This window comes from Bombina bombina, chromosome 7, assembly GCF_027579735.1.
Source record: "Bombina bombina isolate aBomBom1 chromosome 7, aBomBom1.pri, whole genome shotgun sequence".
NCBI lineage: Eukaryota > Metazoa > Chordata > Amphibia > Anura > Bombinatoridae > Bombina > Bombina bombina.
The window spans coordinates 519,675,962-519,692,109 of record NC_069505.1 but is presented as its reverse complement, the minus strand read 5'-3'; positions in this window follow the sequence as shown (position 1 = coordinate 519,692,109).

The window sequence follows — 16,148 nt, the reverse complement described above, 5'->3', positions numbered from 1 at the left end:
TCTATACACTGATAATGAGTATGCTGTACTGTATAATGATGAGAGTATCTATACGCTGATAATGAGTATGCTGTACTGTATAATGATGTAGAGTATCTATACACTGATAATGAGTATGCTGTACTGTATAATGATGAGAGTATCTATACACTGATAATGAGTATGCTGTACTGTATAATGATGTAGAGTATCTATACACTGATAATGAACATGCTGTACTGTATAATGATGACAGTATCTATACACTGATAATGAGTATGCTGTACTGTACTGTATAATGATGTAGAGTATATATACACTGATAATGAGTATGATGTACTGTATAATAATGAGAGTATCTATACACTGATAATGAGTATGCTGTGCTGTATAACGATGAGAATATCTTTACACCGATAATGAGTATGCTGTACTGTATAATGATGCAGAGTATCTATACACCTATAATGAGTATGCTGTACTGTATAATGATGTAGAGTAGCTATACACTGATAATGAGTATGCTGTACTGTATAATGATAAGAGTATCTATACACTGATACTGAGTATGCTGTGCTGTATAACGATGAGAGTATCTATACACTGATAATGAGCATCCTGCACTGTATAATGATGTAGAGTATCTATATACTGAAAATGAGTATGCTGTGCTGTATAATGATGTGATTATCTATACACTGATTATGAGTATCCTGCACTGTATAATCATGTAGAGTATCTATACACTGATAATGAGTATGCTGTACTGTATACTGATGTGACTATCTATACACTGCTAATGAGTATGCTGTGCTGTATAATGATGAGAGTATCTATACACTGATAATGACTATGCTGTACTGTATAATGATGAGAGTATCTATACAATGATAATGAGTATACTGTGCTGTATAATGATGAGAGTATCTATACACAGATAATGAGTATGCTGTACTGTATAATGATGTAGAGTATTTATACACTGATGAGTATGCTGTACTGTATAATTATGAGAGTATCTATACAATGATAATGAGTATACTGTGCTGTATAATGATGAGAGTATCTATAAACTGATAATGAATATGCTGTACTGTATAATGATGAGAGTATCTATACACAGATAATGAGTATGCTGTACTGTATAATGATAAGAGTATCTATACACTGATAATGAGTATGCTGTACTGTATAATGATGAGAGTATCTATACGCTGATAATGAGTATGCTATACTGTATAATAATGAGAGTATCTATACGCTGATAATGAGTATGCTGTACTGTATAATGATAAGAGTATCTATACACTGATAATGAGTATGCTGTACTGTATAATGATGAGAGTATCTATACGCTGATAATGAGTATGCTATACTGTATAATAATGAGAGTATCTATACGCTGATAATGAGTATGCTGTACTGTATAATGATGAGAGTATCTATACACAGATAATGAGTATGCTGTACTGTATAATGATGTAGAGTATTTATACACTGATGAGTATGCTGTACTGTATAATTATGAGAGTATCTTTACAATGATAATGAGTATACTGTGCTGTATAATGATGAGAGTATCTATAAACTGATAATGAGTATGCTGTACTGTATAATGATGAGAGTATCTATACACAGATAATGAGTATGCTGTACTGTATAATGATAAGAGTATCTATACACTGATAATGAGTATGCTGTACTGTATAATGATGAGAGTATCTATACGCTGATAATGAGTATGCTATACTGTATAGTAATGAGAGTATCTATACGCTGATAATGAGTATGCTGTACTGTATAATGATAAGAGTATCTATACACTGATAATGAGTATGCTGTACTGTATAATGATGAGAGTATCTATACACTGATAATGAGTATGCTGTACTGTATAATGATAAGAGTATCTATACACTGATAATGAGTATGCTGTACTCTATAATGATGAGAGTATCTATACACTGATAATGAGTATGCTGTACTGTATAATGATGAGAGTATCTATACGCTGATAATGAGTATGCTGTACTGTATAACAATGAGAGTATCTATACACTGATAATGTGTATGCTGTACTGTATAATGATGTAGAGTATCTATACACTGATAATGAGTGTGCTGTACTGTATAATGATGTAGAGTATCTATACACTGATAATGAGTGTGCTGTACTGTATAATGATGTAGAGTATCTATACACTGATAATGAGTGTGCTGTACTGTATAATGATGTAGAGTATCTATACACTGATAATGAGTATGCTGTACTGTATAATGATGTAGAGTATCTATACACTGATAATGAGTATGCTGTACTGTATAATGATAAGAGTATCTATACACTGATAATGAGCACACTGCACTGTATAATGATGTAGAGTATCTATACACTGATAATGAGTATGCTGTACTGTATAATGATGAGAGTATCTATACGCTGATAATGAGCACACTGCACTGTATAATGATGAGAGTATCTATACACTGATAATGAGTATGCTGTACTGTATAATGATGAGAGTATCTATACACTGATAATGAGTATGCTGTACTGTATAATGATGTAGAGTATCTATACACTGATAATGAGTATTCTGTACTGTATAATGATGAGAGTATCTATACACTGATAATGAGTATGCTGTGCTGTATAATGATGTAGAGTATCTATACACTGATAAGGAGTATTCTGTACTGTATAATGATGAGAGTATCTATACACTGATAATGAGTATTCTGTACTGTATAATGATGAGAGTATCTATACACTGATAATGAGTATGCTGTGCTGTATAATGATGTAGAGTATCTATAAGCTGATAATGAGTATGGTGTACAATACAATATTTAGCAGGTTGTCCAGAAAATTTTCAGAAAAATAGTGGACCCTCAAATGTCCAGTTTTTTAAAGTTCATGGGGTTTACTGTTGTTATTATTGACATTTTTTTCTGAATAAAAATTAAATAAAAAATAAATAAATAAAAAAGTAAAAGGCATGATATGCCTCAAAGCATTACAAATATGGAGCAGAAAGAAATGAGTGACAGTCAAGGGGTCAAATCGCTACTGTTTATATGTGGTGCAGCAGCTGAAGAGATAAAATGGTTGATTTGTATGATACTGGCAGACATGGGGTAAAAAGACTGCTCAATTGTAAAAAGTTGGATCAAGAGAGAGGCATTTTGGGGGGCACTGTGTGACCTCACCTTACACTGTGCCCAAACACCTGGAGATTGTCCAGAAGTTTTGTGATGGACAACTGACAACGTTAATCATGCACACGCTACACCGTACAATAACAACGTTTATTTTTTATTTTTATACCTAGTGTATAGTTTGTGCTGTATGACTATGAAGACCGTTGGCATTTCTGTGTTTACAGATTAATATTACACTGTACTTGCAGGAATACTTGAGAGGATTACAGTTTTTTGTTTCAAGCCAAAACTATAATTAGTAGCATAATTAATTAAGCCCTTTTTTTCTAAAGAAAGAACTGTTATAGTCAGCAGTAATGCTTTAGATAGACAGATGGATGAATGGATAGATATATCAACAGACAGATAGATAGATGGATAGATATATCAACAGACAGATAGATAGATGATAGACAGACAGACAGACAAAAAGAGATAGAAGATAGATAGATAGATGATAGACAGAGATAGATAGACATACAGATGATAGACAGAAAGACAGATATAGATAGATAGACATACAGATAGATAGACAAATAGATGTATGATAGACAGACAGAGATAGACAGACAGAGATAGATAGACAGACAAATAGATGTATGATAGACAGACAGAGATAGACAGACAGAGATAGATAGACAGATAGATATTTAAATGCATTTTAGTAATGTTTAATGTTGTGTTAGCAATCTAATATACACAGAGAGACAAAGTGCTTAATTTTAGTTCAGAGAATAATGTCTAACTTACCGGTGCTGAGTCTAGTAGCCACCTTCTTAATGTTGGTCCAGATGAGGTTGTACCCTGTGATTGCCACGGGGAGACATGGTATTACCAGAGGTGCATTTGCAGAGTAACTGCGCAGAGAAGAAAGTACAAGCTTATTAAAAAGCTATTCACTGAAATTGTTTACAACCAATGAGCACCAGGGATCCAACAGGCCACACCCACAAACCCTACATGAAGCCAATGGGGAGTTCAAGGGAAACAAAAGTATTTTTTTCCCTTTGTTACATACACAATAGGTAATTGTAAAATGTAGTTCAATTTATTTGCTTTTTAGATGTTTGTTTATATGTTTGTGTCACCGTCTATCAATAAAGCAATGGCAGTTGAGCTTTTCAGTCAGTGAGCAATCAGTCTTTAAAACAGGACATTAAAGGGACAGGAAACCCCAAAATGTATTTCATGATTTGGATAGAACATACAATTTTAGACAACTTTCCAATTTACTTCTATTATCAAATATGCATACAGCATACAGCATACAGCATCGCACTACTGGCAGCTAGCTGAACACATCTAGTTAGCCAATCACAAGAGAGAAATGTGTGCAAGCACCAATCAGCAGCAGCTCCCACTAGTGTAGAATATTTGTGTGTTATTTTTCAACAATACCAAGAGAACGAAGCACATTTGAATTAAGAAATTAATTTAAAAGTGTCTTACAATGACCTGCTCTATCTCAATCATGCAACTTTAATTTTGACTTTACTATCCATTTAAATAACTCCCGCTTTTGTGTATAAATTTACCTTTATCTAAGGCAAAGCAAAAGATATTTATAGGGCCATTTTAGTAGAATATGTCATTTTAAGATTAGTGACCCTGTTGGTCCTGAGAAGAAACTGCAGCTGACTAAATTAGCAGTGCTTGTGGCACGACCCAGCTGTTTAAGTGGCACTGCTGATTGGATCAGTGTCAGTTTGCACTAAGGACCAGCAGTACTCTGAAGGTTCTGAGCACTACTTCTACTATGTGTTTAAATTTGCAGGAGTTAATAGTGGTGCAGGGTTGCTAGTCTTAAAGCAGCCAATCAAGATGCTAGTCCTGGGACCTGTTAGAGAGTGTGCATCGGCATTAGCAGGTACAGTCTTGTTGTTTCATTTCTCAATTTAAAGGGACACTGAATCCAATTTTTTTATTTTGTGATTCAGATAGAGCAGCAATTTTAAGCAACTTTCTAATTTACTCCTATTATCAATTTTTCTTCGTTCTCTTGCTATCTTTATTTGAAAAAGAAGGCATCTAGGCTTTTTTTTGGTTCAGATCTCTGGACAGCACTTTTTTATTGGTGGATGAATTTATCCACCAATCAGCAAGAACAACCCAGGTTGTTCACCAAAAATGGGCCGGCATCTAAACTTACATTCTAGCATTTCAAATAAAGATACCAAGAGAATGAAGAAAATTTCATAATAGGAGTAAATTAGAAAGTTGCTTAAAATGTCATGCTCTATCTGAATCATGAAAGAAAAAAATTGGGTTCAGTGTCCCTTTAAAGGGATACTGAACCCAATTTTTTTCTTTCCTATTTCAGAAAGAGCATGACATTTTAAGTAACGTTCTTATTTACTCCTATAATCACATTTTCTTTGTTCTTTTGGTATCTTTATTTGAATGTAGGAATGTAAGCAAAGCGAGCGGGACAATTTTTGGTTTAGAACCCTGGGTAGTGCTTGCTGATTGGTAGCTATATTTAGACACCAATCAGCAAACGCTACCCAGATGCTGAAGCAAAAATGGGCCGGCTCCTAAGCTTACATTCCTGCTTTTTCAAATAAAGATACCAAGAGAACGAAGAAAAATAGATAATAGGAGTAAATGATAAAGCTGCTTAAAATTGCATGCTCTATCTGAATAATGAAAGAAAACATGTTGGGTTCAGTGTCCCTTTACTATGAAATCCTGTGAGATTTCAGTGAAATCTCATGAGATTGCAGCAATGCAAAGTGCGACATCAGCAGTAATGAAACCATGCAGCTGACAGTAGCTGAGGTATAACTCTTCACAGAGCACTTGCTATTGTGAGCTGAAGAAATTTAGAGGTGCAAGATCTCCCTTTTTTACACAGAGATATTCAGGTGATATTTTTCAGCAGTTATGCTGTATCACTTTCAAGTGATTTAGTATATGGTATCATGTCCCTTGAAATGAATAGTAAACACCTTGTAATTATAAAATATTCTATAAAAATCTCAAGGTATTTACTGCCCTTTTAAAAACTTTCAATACAATACGAGGGATGACTCGTGGGTAACAGAAATAAGAATTATGTTTACTTTTATGGTGTATCAATCCTGGAATTGCAGCAAGTACAGGAAAAGAATATTTACTGAACAGGAAGAATATCACAGATCACACAGGGTTACGCAATTTTATATTATGGGACAGTGCAAAGCGATCTTAGAGCATAGTCAGACAATGTGGATAAACAAGCTGAGCGTATAAGGGAGGGTCTGAGCTGGAACAACTAAGGCCTCGCTTCCATTGAGTCGTAATTCAGTTTGCGTGCACTCGCAAACCGATAAATATGCTGTCGGAAGCAATATCGTTTATCGACTGTTTCCAATGGCGCGTTATACCTCGATATCGGCAGCCGGACTTCGGCTGCCGAAAAGATCTTCGCGTCCCATAGAAAGTAATAGAAGCCGTTAATCGATAAATTATACCAGGTTTCCAATGAAAGCGCTAACCGTTAATACATTGTCGGAGGCTGTCGATACATTGAGATATATTACCCCCAGCTCAACTAGGTGTAAAAGAGGAAAATTGTGCTTTTTGAGACCTATTTTCTATTGAAATTATAAAACTTGCAAATAATGCAAGTGTTTTAATGTAGAAATAAATTGTTATAAGTAATATTTATTGTTGTCTCATGTATAGAAATAGTTGAACTTATATTCTAATAGAAATATCAGTATATATTTAAATATAATAATATATGCAAGAACATATCTACAGAATGCAAACTAGACCTATGCCTAGGGCAGCAAGAAATATTACTTATATTTATGAAGTGTTAAATATAATTATATTAGAAAATAGTATTTGATTATTAAAAATATGGATAAGTGTTTTTTTATTTTTCTTGAGAGGCGATCACAGGTAAGAAGCACGGACGTTAAACGTAAATTCTATAGCGTAAGGTCGGGTTACCTTAGCAACTAATTGATTTTCAAGAAATCCGACGTCAGATGGAAGCGTTAACACAACGTTAACTTACAGCTACACGAAAAGAGCGACTGCGCGCAACACGCTAATCTTTTCAATGGAAACCTGGTACTAAAATGCAGCCGTAAATTACTTTTAGCTGTCGGCCGCTTCGGTAGCTTACGGCTCCATTTTTAACGACTCAATGGAAGCGAGGCCTTAGTCTTGTAATGCAAACATGCACGTGTGCCTTTAAAGGGACATTAAACCCTAAATAAATGATAGATAGAATTAACAATTCAAAGAAAAGATTAGTCTGAGGATAACATGTAGATATATTTTTTACAGTTTCATTAGTTGTTTAAATATTGACAAAATAAGTGTAAAGTTTTAGTGTCTATAAAACAATGGGAGCTGCCATGTTGTAACTTGTGTTACCTTCTCAGCTGTGGCCAATTAGGGACAGTTATAAATAGGTCACTAGTGTGTGCAGCCAATGGCTGTGTGAAATATAACTGTGTTCTGCACTTCCATTTCTAACAGGAACTGAAAAGCTCACAATTTCAGAATGGAATTACAGGAAAAGGATACCAAATAAATAATGAAAGTATATTGCAGACTTACTGGGAGGTTGATTTCTGCTGCTGTGTCTTGTTTACATAACGTATCTATAGTCAGTAATTTATTATTGACATTTTCATATAGGTGGAGGTTTCAACAGGCAAAAATAGCTATTTCAAATGACAAAATAAAGTCTTGCAGATTCTGCAGTCTCTTCCTTGCCTTAGTTTAACTTTGGAGTTCTTGGGTGTGCTGCCTATTATAGGTGTTACAGTGAGGGTTATTTGGAGCAATAGGAATGAGTTATATAGAGCAATAGGAGGTGTTATAGGGAAAGATAAAATGGATCAACAAGAGGACTTATAGGATATAAATATAGAGGGTTATATGGCAAAATAGAAGGAACTATAGGAAGCATTATATGGAACAAAGGAGTTATAGTGAGAGGTTATATAGAGCAATATGGAGAGTTATAGTTAGGGTTATATGGAGCAATGGGAGGAGTTAAAGGAGGGTTATATGGAGCAATAGGAGGCGTTATAGGGAGGGTTATATGGAGCAATAGGAGGAGTTATAGGGAGGGTTATATGGAGCAATAGGAGGAGTTATAGGGAGGGTTATATGGAGCAATAGGAGGCGTTATAGGGAGGCTTATATGGAGCAATAGGAGGAGTTATAGGTAGGGTTATATGGAGCAATAGGATGAGTTATAGGGAGGGTTATATGGAGCAATAGGAGGGGTTATAGGGAGGGTTATATGGAGCAATAGCAGGCGTTATAGGGAGGGTTATAAGGAGCAGTATGAGGAGTTATAGGGAGGGTTATATGGTGCAATAGGAGGAGTTATAGGGAGGGTTATATGGAGCAATAGGAGGCGTTATAGGGAGGGTTATATGGAGCAATAGGAGGGGTTATAGGGAGGGTTATATGGTGCAATAGGAGGAGTTATAGGGAGGGTTATATGGAGCAATAGGAGGAGTTATAGGGAGGGTTATATTGAGCAATAGGAGGAGTTATAGGGAGGGTTATATGGAGCAATAGGAGTTATAGGGAGAGGTTATATGGAACAATAGGAGGAATTATAGGGAGAGTTATATAGAGCAATAGGAGGAGTTATAGGGAGGGTTATATGGAGCAATATGAGGAGTTATAGGGAGGGTTATATGGAGCAATAGGAGGCATTATAGGGAGGGTTATATGGAGCAATAGGAGTTATAGGGAGGGTTATATATTGCAATAGGAGGCGTTATAGGGAGGGTTATATGGAGCAATAGTAGGAGTTATAGGGAGGGTTATATGGAGCAATAGGAGGAGTTATAGGGAGGGTTATATATTGCAATAGGAGGAGTTATAGGGAGGGTTATATATTGCAATAGGAGGAGTTATAGGTAGGGTTATATGGAGCAATAGGATGAGTTATAGGGAGGGTTATATGGAGCAATAGGAGGCGTTATAGGGAGGGTTATAAGGAGCAGTGTGAGGAGTTATAGGGAGGGTTATATGGTGCAATAGGAGGAGTTATAGGGAGGGTTATATGGAGCAATAGGATGAGTTATAGGGATGGTTATATGGAGCAATAGGAGGGGTTATAGGGAGGGTTATATGGAGCAATAGGAGGCGTTATAGGGAGGGTTATAAGGAGCAGTATGAGGAGTTATGGGGAGGGTTATATGGTGCAATAGGAGGAGTTATAGGGAGGGTTATATGGAGCAATAGGAGGGGTTATAGGGAGGGTTATATGGAGCAATAGGAGGCGTTATAGGGAGGGTTATAAGGAGCAGTATGAGGAGTTATGGGGAGGGTTATATGGTGCAATAGGAGGAGTTATAGGGAGGGTTATATGGAATAATAGGAGGAGTTATAGGGAGGGTTATATGGAGCAATAGGAGGCGTTATAGGGAGGGTTATAAGGAGCAGTATGAGGAGTTATGGGGAGGGTTATATGGTGCAATAGGAGGAGTTATAGGGAGGGTTATATGGAGCAATAGGAGGGGTTATAGGGAGGGTTATATGGAGCAATAGGAGGCGTTATAGGGAGGGTTATAAGGAGCAGTATGAGGAGTTATGGGGAGGGTTATATGGTGCAATAGGAGGAGTTATAGGGAGGGTTATATGGAATAATAGGAGGAGTTATAGGGAGGGTTATATGGAGCAATAGGATGAGTTATAGGGAGGGTTATATGGAGCAATAGGAGGGGTTATAGGGAGGGTTATATGGAGCAATAGGAGGCGTTATAGGGAGGGTTATATGGTGCAATAGGAGGAGTTATAGGGAGGGTTATATGGAATAATAGGAGGAGTTATAGGGAGGGTTATATGGAGCAATAGGAGGGGTTATAGGGAGGGTTATATGGAGCAATAGGAGGCGTTATAGGGAGGGTTATAAGGAGCAGTATGAGGAGTTATAGGGAGGCTTATATGGAGCAATAGGAGGAGTTATAGGGAGGGTTATATGGAGCAATAGGATGAGTTATAGGGAGGGTTATATGGAGCAATAGGAGGGGTTATAGGGAGGGTTATATGGAGCAATAGGAGGCGTTATAGGGAGGGTTATAAGGAGCAGTATGAGGAGTTATAGGGAGGGTTATATGGTGCAATAGGAGGAGTTATAGGGAGGGTTATATGGAGCAATAGGAGGCGTTATAGGGAGCAATAGGAGGAGTTATAAGGGGGGTTATATGGAGCAATAGGAGGAGTTATAGGGAGGGTTATATTGATCAATAGGAGGAGTTATAGGGAGGGTTATATGGAGCAATAGGAGTTATAGGGAGAGGTTATATGGAACAATAGGAGGAATTATAGGGAGAGTTATATAGAGCAATAGGAGGAGTTATAGGGAGGGTTATATGGAGCAATATGAGGAGTTATAGGGAGGGTTATATGGAGCAATAGGAGGCATTATAGGGAGGGTTATATGGAGCAATAGGAGTTATAGGGAGGGTTATATATTGCAATAGGAGGCGTTATAGGGAGGGTTATATGGAGCAATAGGAGGAGTTATAGGGAGGGTTATATATTGCAATAGGAGGAGTTATAGGGAGGGTTATATGGAATAATAGGAGGCATTATAGGGAGGGTTATATGGAGCAATAGGAGGAATTATAGGGAGGGTTATATGGAGCAACAGGAGACGTTATAGTGAGGGTAATATGGAGCTATTGGAGGAGTTATAGAAAGGGTTATATAGAGCAATAGGAGGAGTTATAGGGAGGGGTTATATGGAGCAATAGGAGGCATCGTAGGGAGGTAGGGAGAGTTATATGGAAGAAAAGTATTAGTTATAGTTACTTATCTCTGTGTAAATATAGTTAGTAACAAAAGACTGTATCTAGTTAATGTTACTGAGATTAATAAACCTGCAAGCTCTATAAATACAGTGCACAGCGCACTGGCTGCCGCAAGTAAATATCCCAATTACTGGGCACACAGGGAGAGTTCTGTATTATTCTAAATCACTTGGCTCTGCTATGCCCCATCAACATATCTGAAATTCTTTGGGTGGGGAAGTGAGCAAGATGAGACCTGACAGCTCTGGGACGGGAGCCAGTATACAAGCTGGTTCAGGAAAGGAAAGTCAAGTCCGTGAAAACCAACTCTGTATCCCCAGGGCTTAGTGCCGCAGGGACGGCAGACCTGGCAAGGGTGAAAGACAATTAATTAAAGAATAATTAAACTTATATTTCATTCTGCATAGTAATAAAAAAGAAGTTGCACAATATTTCTTGTTGCTATATTTTCCTATATTTTAACTCTGAAAGGAAGAATGGCATGCTGTACTATCCAGAATTCTGACCCTGCTACATGCTACATAGTGATTAGCCGTTCAGTGCAGAAGTTTATTGATAACCGTTCCTTAAAAGCCACAGCAAAGGAGATAAGTTAAGCACACTTAAAGGGACATTAAATAATAAATAAATGCTGGATAGAATGATGCAATCAGAAAAAAATGTGTATTTATTTAGTTTCATTAGTTGTTTAAATATTGACAAAATAAGTGTAAAGTTTTAGTGTCTATAAAACAATGGGAGCTGCCATGTTGTAACTTAAAGGGACATGAAACCCAAAAAATGTCTTTCATGATTTGTAAACAACTTTCTAATTTACTTCTTTTATCTAATTTGTTTCATTCTCTTTGTATCATTTGTTGAAGGAGCAGCAATGCACTACTAGTTTCTAACTAAACACATGTTTGAGTCAATGACAATTGGTATATATATATATGCAGCCACCAATAAGCAGCGAGAACCTACGTTCTTTACTGCGCTTGAGCTTGCCTAGATAAAACTTTCCGCAAGAGATAACAAGAGAAGGAAGCAAATTAAATGATAGAAGTAAATTGGAAAGTTGTTTAAAATTGTATCATCTATCTGAATCATGATAGAACATTTTTGGGTTTCATGTCCCTTTAAGTTACCTTCTCTGCTGTGGCCAATTAGGGACAGTTCTAAATAGGTCACGAGAGTGTGCAGCCAATGGCTGTGTGGAATATAACAGTGTTCTGCACTTCCATTTCTAACAGGAACTGAAATGCTCACAATTTCAGAATGGAATTACAGGAAAGGGGAACAAAATAAATAAGGAAACTATATTGCAGATTTATATATATATATATATATATATATATATATATATATATATATATATATATATATATATATATATACAATTTATTATTTTATATTACCATCTAAAACTGTTTAATGTCCATTTAAAGGGGTATGTTGTTCCTGGACTGCAAAACAATGCAAATCTGGCTAGCAAAATTAACCTCTTAAGGACATATGACGGAATTTTTCCGTCATAAAACAATTGAGCAAACTGAAAGCTGTGTCCTTAAAGGGTTAAAGGGACATTCCAGCCAAGATAGAAATGCAAATGAATGGATTTCACTTTGAGACAGAAGCATATTTGCAATACACTTGCATTAGCAAAACTACTTCTAGTAAAAGTTATCATTGTTTTTAGTGTAAGATTTTACTGTGCATGTCCACGTGAAGCATATTTAAATATGATTCATGCACCAGCATTTTAAAAAGGCTGGCGGTGCCTTGTAGTTTATTAGTGATTTAAGTGACTGCCTTATTTCTGAGCAGACATACTGCTTAAAGGGATATGAAACCCAAAACTATTCTTTCATGATTTAGACAGAGCATGTGATTTTAAACTATATTCCAATTTACTTAAATGATCTAATTTGCTTCATTCTATTGATATCCTTAAAAAGCTTATCTAGGTAGGCTCATGAGCAGAAATGCATTACTGGGTGCTAGCTGCTGATTGGAGCTGCACATAAATGCCTATTGTAATTGGTTCACCAGTTGTGTTCAGTTAGCACCAAAAATTGCATTACTGTTCTTTCAACAAAGGATACTGTGAAAACTAAGCAAATTTGATCATAAAAGTACATTGGAAAGTTGTTTAAAATTATGTGATCTGTCTAAAATGTGACAGAAATGTTTTGGGCTCCATGTCCCTTTAAAATGCAGGTGCATTAAACATATATAGATATGTTTCATGCGCACATGCACAGTAAAAGCTCACACTAAAAACAATGATAACTTTTACTAGAGTTACAAATAGACACAGCACCTCACCACCTTTTTCCTGTGCGTACGTTGGTACCGGGTTATTGCAGACACCCCATGATATTCCAATCCAACATATAGATCCAGGATATCACAGGCAACGTTTTAGGTTTAATTACCCTTAATCATGGCATGATTAAGGGCAATTAAACCCGAAACATCGCCTGTGATATCCTGGACCTATATGTTCCAATAAAGCTGTGATAATGAAACCCAAATTTTTTCTTTCATGATTTAGAAAGAGCATACAATTTTAAACAACTTTCTAATTTACTTCTATTATATAATTTGCTTTAATCTCTTGATAGACGTTGGTGAAAATCATATCTAGATAGGCTCAGTAGCTGCTGATTGGTTGCTACACATAGATGCCTCGCGTGATTGGCTCACCCATGGGCATTGCTATTTCTTCAACAAAGGATATCTAAAGAATGAAGCAAATTAGATAATAGAAGTAAATTGGAATGTTGTTTAAAATTGTTTTCTCTACTGGAATCATGAAAGAAAATGTTTGGGTTTAGTGTCCCTTTAAGATTTATTATATGGGACATCTTAAGGAACCCAGACTAACAAATTAAATCCCAGAATACAATTTAGCAAAACAATAATCTAAAATCAAAGTATAAATACTACCATTCGCTTTCAGTAATGTGATTCAAATATTAACAAAGACAAAGGGTTAATAAAGGAATTATTTATTATGCAAAAGATGATGCACTATTAATAAAAAGATGATAACAAATAAAATTATACACAAGCAAACAGTTTTTAAAATAAAAAGGAGAAATAACAGACTTTATACTTTACTAGCTTTAGTTGTCTGTGCCAGCGAGATTGGCAGGAAAAGATGGTCACTCACTCTGTTGGTACAGTATCCCATGCAGAATAAACAACTTGTATTGTTACAAATGTTATACCTGTTACTCTAATATCAAATTGCTTGACCCAACCTTCTTACAGAGGGGACAGAAATAAACTAAATATAGTTTTGTACCAAATATGACATGGTTGTCATATTTTCATCATCTAGTGTCATAATATGGTTAAAAGCATGTCTCAAGTTGTACTAGTGTCCTCTGATCACCCATAACTATCTCTGGGTAGAGGGCACTGCTTTTTGTCTCTTGTGCTGACATTTTTACTTACTTGATGCATCAATAGATATGCAGACATCCAAACCGGCAAAAACTCATCTCAGGGAGGTGGGTTCACCCGCTACTGCGCCACCCCCCCACCCCAGTTATATATTGGACACCTTGAAACCCTAAATAAGATAGGGACTTATCATTAAAGTAGCTTCCCACTAAAGTCACATTTAAAAAAAAGTAGCTTTATTGCACAACCACATAAAACAAACCTATTTTCCAGTGATCGTACGCTTGTTAAATGCTTAAATATTTTAGAATACGAAGTTTAATTACGTGCAGTAAATAAGGTAGTATTTGTGTTCTAATTTTAATAAAATCAGTGGGGGCTTTTTGGTTTCTGATGCATGCTTTGAGGGTTCTATAACGTCCCAGCAACTAAAGGCATTCCTTAAAGAAACACTTTTCCGTAATTGGGCCACATTGGATCATGGTACTTGGAGTTTCAGGGAGATTGCATTCCATTTGCTGGCATCAGGGAGCCGCTATTACAATCAGGGAGACTCCCTGAACTTCAGGGAGAGTTGGGATGTCTGGATATGCAATAACATTTGGTCAAGTGGAACTTAGAAACTATCTATTAGGGGTTCTGGCTTATCTAAGGGAACACACAGCAACACATTTCTTCTGAAAAAACCCCAAATGTTTTTAGCACACAAGCTAAAGAAAATTAACCCATTAGCATCTAAATCATGAGGTATTCACGACAGTCAGTCACAGATGTTTGCACTAAAGAAAGTGTTGGGTAAAGACATGCAACTTTGCTTCACAATGCTTATCCTTTTCTTTTTCAATGTCAGTTTTAAACATGGGCTCCCTTTTGCCAGTGCAGCGCTATCAACATAGGCAACTGTAAAGAAATACACGGATAAAAGGACACAGAAAGTCTTTTTACTATGCATAACTAGCATGAGTCCTACAAATAAAAGTGTGGGATTTTACCAAGACTTCCACCCCCCTTACAATTATTATTGTTTTATATATATTTATATATGAAGCGCATGTGCGCATGCGCGAAACGCATCAGGTGTTAATGTCTTGGCTTCACCTATGTACTAGCACTTTGCTAATAAACTTGCTTTGAACTGACCTTGGATGAAGCATCGGCCTCTTTTTGTCCTCCTTTGGGGATCTTCTGTTCTCTCTCTCTCTCTCTCTATATATATATATATATATATATATATATATATATATATGTACACACACTGTATTTATATGTATATAATCTGTACACTTTGGTTAATGAAAGCAAATTAAATCTAATGAAGCGTTGAATGGTTGCCTTTGGGCCTGAGAATCCTCTTTCACAGAGTCTCACCCACTTAAGGTGCAATAGTCCTATTTTTGCTGAGGGGAGCTGAATATCCCCAGAGCAAGCCAAACAAAAATGTAAGCACCATGTTTTACACACATTGTGGGGTGATAACACAGCAGGACCACTTTCAGTCTTACATTTAGTGTATTGTAGAAGTGTTTCTGCCCATTACTAGAGGAACTCACTATCCCTCTAACCAGACTGTGCTCCAGCTCCTCCCACCAGCAGCAGCAGTGTTTACTGAAGTGTTTCTGTTCTCTATCCAGAGGAGAGAACTTAGTTCCTCCTGCAAAAATAGTGCAGGAACTCTGTTCCCATGTGTTCCCGCTCAACTTGACCCTTGATAACTAGACATTTTATATTAAAATCACAAGGTGTTAACCGTCTCTTTAAGAGTTTGGGTGTTTATTAAAAAATGAAGCAGAATTA